The 5,000-nt window shown below is 38.6% G+C and overlaps 1 pseudogene; it reads left to right on the top strand.

Moving 5' to 3' along the window:
- Positions 1-5,000, top strand: part of LOC138050116 (broad substrate specificity ATP-binding cassette transporter ABCG2-like) — a 19,343-nt pseudogene that overhangs the window by 7,526 nt on the left and 6,817 nt on the right.

Raw genomic sequence — 5,000 nt, 5'->3', positions numbered from 1 at the left:
GTTGTTCAGCTTCTTCAAGGGTAGGGAAGGTCTTTACTGCCTCACTAATATATTAAATTCTTTGGGAAGGAATTCGTGTGCGTGAACAGCCACTTGAGGATGTGTGTCAAAGAACGCGGTCGAATTCTTTCACTACAGAATTTGACCTTATCCCTTAGCGTTTTCCAGCGTTTAAACGTAATAAAAGAATATTAATGCCTTTTCAAACGTAAAGCAAATACTTTTATTATGCTACAACGGCAGTTAAGGCTGATGAAAACCGTTTGCAATGCAAAAACCTTTTAATATAGTCCCCAGCATTAGCCTCCATTACAAGCTAGTTCCAGTCTAATACTGAGAATACGAATATGGTATATTCAATGGAGTGGACAAGGCTTCGGTCGTTAAGATTCATTTAAGTATTACCAGTCAAGTAATCACTGCAGGTATAATTGAACTGTTGCTTAGAGCGTTGTTAGTACTACTCACAACAAATAAATGACGAAGGCAGACACTCTAATCGTCCTATTTCTAACCGGTGGAAAAGAACTACTATGATGGTTAAAATTCTTGGGACATTTCGTTTAAAATTCTTGGGACATTTCGTGACATGCAAATTAATCTATGCACCACAACCCCCTCCCCTTCTCCCCCCCCCCCCCCCCAAAAAAAAAGTTGAAGTTCGCCGGCTTTCCTAAACAGTTTTCTTTATTAACTCTGTTTAAACTAGAACCGTTTGTTTCGGCGCTTAATGCTGATTTAGCAACAGAACGGGAACATCAGTTGACAACGGCGCGCGCAGAAAAATGTCCATATTATGTCAGATTAAAGTAGAGTTCAGACTTTTCAGCGTTCTCTCGCGTCGTCAACTGAGGTTCCCGTTCTGTTGCTAAATCAACCGCAGTATTAGGTGAATTGCAACCAACCTCTAGGAACTCGGATAACAATGGGGAAATCTCTTTAATTGTCTGGTGATGTTTCACCGCATCGTAAGTTCATACCCACGATACTGACGTCATCATCATGTATCTGCTTCATGGTGGTATAGCCGTTCTAAAACGCTGGAAAACTTGACGCGGGCAAGTGATAATTTGTTTCGCTCGTCGCTGTGATTTGCTGAGAATGTGGCGCGAAATGTTCAAAGGCTTTGAAGGAGAGGCTGAATTGATGTTATTTTACTTTACTCTTTTGTTCTCTTCTTTTTTTACCTTCAGGGTGGGTGTGTTCTTCTTCTTGGTGATGAACACGGTTTTTGGAAATTTGTCTGCAGTTGAGTTATTCATCAAGGAAAGACCAACATTCATGTCAGTTGTTGAATATTCTTCTATTTTCTATTATATAATAAGCTCAATCATGCGCTCGTTTTGATTGGTTCTCACCTATGATCTATTAGAGGACAGACGCATAGTTGACGTCATCATCAAAAATTTGTAGTTCTTTATTTTATGTAGAGGATATTACATGGCCGCGCGGGGATACGAATTTTATCTTCGAGTGCTGCGAGTATCTCTCACGAGTGAGCGAAGCGAACGAGTGAGAGATACTTTCAGCACGAGAAGATAAAATTCGTATCCCCAGGCGGCCATGTAATGTTCTGTTTATTATATAGATATTGATGAAATGTCTAGATTTAAAACAACTTGTTTTATTCATTTTCGAAATGATGAAAAAGTGGTCACCAACCGCTAAAGCACGCATGTTGTGTAACAAGAAACACGATAAGAAAGTTATGAAAAACAAATCATAATAATGTCAAAGTTTGCAATAAAAATGTTAATGTAGTAGAGAAGAACTACATTAAACCACAAAAGTATCTTACAATAAAGAGAAAGCTCGCGTTTTATTTGCTAATCGTGTTGGTTACCATGACTACACCTATATCCTCACATGTGAAAGATAAAAATGATATCTTCACTGCGCGCGGTGAAGATATGATTTTTTAGTAAAAGGAGAAATCCTGGTATTTCATCAATATCTATATAATAAAAAAACAAATAGATTCTTTGTTGCCGTGCGTCTGTTAAGTAATGGATCACAGAAAACGTCAAAATGTGATTGAATCAATTTAAGTAGTTTATATTGTAGCCGACAATTTTTTCACCTTTGCTCCCCCCTCAGCAGAACAGCAGGCCTCGGTTGTTCGAAAGGTGGATAAGGCTATCCAGTGGATAAACACTAGCAAAGCCAAATATTACGTTATCCAGTGAATAGTGATTCATCCAGTAGATAGCGTTATCCGCCCTTCAGGCAACTGGCGCCTTTTCTTCATTCTTGGCGCAAGAAAGCTCTGTTACCATTTTTAACCTTGCCTTGTCTTTGCATTGCAGACACGAGTCAGCGAGTGGATATTACAGAATCTCGGTGTATTTTTTGGCCAAAATCTTCTGTGACCTCATCCCCCTTCGTCTTGTACCTGCCTCTATATTTTCAGTCATTGTTTACTTTATGACAGGTAATTGTTTTCGTTGTGCGTGATGTGATTTCCTAAGTATTCGCTTACCCTCCCGGATCCCTTTTGTTCAATTTTCCCAGATTGAAAATAACCAAGGAGTTTATTTCTCTTCTCCTAAAGTTTGTTGAACATTGATATTCTTGAAAAACAAAAATAAAGAAATGAAACTTTCACCAAAAAAGTTTGAAAAATGAAACAAAATTTTACGCTAATGCTGGATTAAGAGATAGCGACTTTCATATGACCTTGAAAAATAAACGGAAAAACAGAATGTAAACAAAAATGCAAAAAAGTTAATTGTCTTATCGAACAAAAACAAACGAGCGCGAATTTTCATTGGCTTAGCGAACACGGATGCAAATAACGTCATCTCTCCATGGAACTCTCTACAAAGTTTCGCTTTGACGTCATTTGAAATGCAGTAATGTGATTGGGCAATCGATCTGTTTACTGCCCATGTTAGGAATTTCCTTGGCGGGAATGAGGAGGTGGTTTTGTTTTAATGTTACCAAGCATTGGTCCTTGAAACAAATTGCGAACACTTTTTCAAGGTCATACGAAAATCGCTCTAAGTATTTCACTGGTGTTGCGCTCACTCGTGAAATATTTTTCAACACGAGAAGAGAAATTTCGTATCTCCAAGCGGCCATGTAATATTCTATTCATTATATAAACACCAATGAAATACTAAATCATTTCACGAAAGGCATCGAAAGGCGCGTTTTTATATGTAACCATAGCAACAGTGATCTTTTCGCGTGCGAAGATATCCTGTTTTCGCGCGAAAGCTCACTTGGTTTTTCATTGGCGTTTATATAATAAAGTACTTTATCAATTAAGCTGCGAAGCCCCATCTGTTGGGATCAGGGGAATTTTTTGGAGTTATGGAAGGGGTCATAAGTTCGAATCCCAGTGAAGTTCTTTTTCAGTCCATTGCTCAAATTGTGATATTATTTTTACTGGGTTGCCCTATGAGAAACCCAGTCGGAAAATAGGTAGATTTCCGTTTTAGTATTTTTTTCCGTGTCGGTAAAAGTCTTGCTTGTTACTCCCCTGGTGAGTGGTGTCTTTGTGCATAGAGCCTTCTGCGCGTATTTTCCTAGGATCGAGAGGGTAGTGGAACTGCGTAGATTTCTCTGGTGGACACAGTAGAATCATTAACTTAGCCTGCAATAGCGTCGAAAGTCATGCAACGCGAATGGCGTTTTAGTGGATCCTTAAACAAAATATACCCTTATGGAGCTCAATAATAGAAAATCAGTTGGATAAACTAGGCATGAATCTCAAAAGCGACGAGTACTGGACTTCGCAACAATCTATCGCCCGTCGAGACGAAATCAAAGTGAGCAGTATTTACCTGAAGTACATGGTAATTTGACACAATTGAGTTTCTTGTCTTCACGCACGCAATGAAATAGGAAGAGGTTTTCGCCTCTAAGAGCAAATATGTTGTTTGTTTCAATAAAATTTTCGCTGGAAAGGGATTCTGTGGTATTTTCTGCCTTTGTGAATTATAATATCATGTTTTGTATTGAATTTTCGAGCTTAAGGTTGAAATGTGATATGGGAGAAGCTTTTTAGTATTGCTCTGTAAGCAGGAAGGGTTCACAGACCTGTTGGAAGCGTGCTTGAGTTTCAACAAAATGAGCCCCAAAATCAATGAAAACTTGTGACGCAGATGAATAATAAAGTAGCTGCTATTTCCAAAATGATGGAATTACCTGGTGATAAATAACGTCGTACGCGTCTTGGAGAGTAAATTTTGACTTTGCATAAATAAGAGTTGGGCGATTGTGATCTTTGTTTTGACTTCGCTCATTTTATTGTCAAACTTTATAACACTTGACAGAAAAAGAAACTTACAAAAACCCGGTATCTTGCCATCATTTGACACAGATGCTTCACTGTTTGGCGAGTAAACATGCCGCGGTACGTAACTTAATCACGGCGCCCGCTGAATTCCGGCCATGTCACTTTCGATTTTGCAATTTACTTGAACGTAGCAAAAATCTCCCAAAATGCTTGTCGCTGATCGTAACTTTTTATATTCTATATTCACGGTTCAAAATTAATGTTGTTTCCATGTCGTAAATATTTTATTCTCGATCGACCTTCCGGGAAACTCTTATCAATAGTTATTTGCTTTTTCATCAATATTTGTTTTGCATAAAGCAAGCTAACAGGATCTGTACCTTGCTGAGTTCGCATTTGTTAGCGTTAATACTTTAGTAGTATTTTCGGTCAGATGTTTTTGTTTTTTATGAGGGGTTTATTGTTTTGGTCTCCCATCCTAACACTAACCCCGCGAAACATGGCTTGACTTCAGTGAAGTTTAGTATTACAAAGCTGTCAGATGCTTAGAGGGCACACTTGTCGTGAAAAGAAGTTGTGATGGAACTTGAAAATTATCAACGTGTCAGCCCAGAAGCCAATGTTTCTCGCTTCTCTTTTATTTGTTATTCTTCAGAGACTGGAATGCTGTATTTCAATACCACACAATTCAGTGCCTTCTGATTTTCTGTAGCACGTACCACAGGCAACCCAGTGTATGCTTCACAGAAGCATCTCG

Source organism: Montipora capricornis, chromosome 5 (genome assembly GCF_036669925.1).
Source record: "Montipora capricornis isolate CH-2021 chromosome 5, ASM3666992v2, whole genome shotgun sequence".
Taxonomy (NCBI): domain Eukaryota; kingdom Metazoa; phylum Cnidaria; class Anthozoa; order Scleractinia; family Acroporidae; genus Montipora; species Montipora capricornis.
This window is presented reverse-complemented; position numbering and strand designations above follow the sequence as displayed.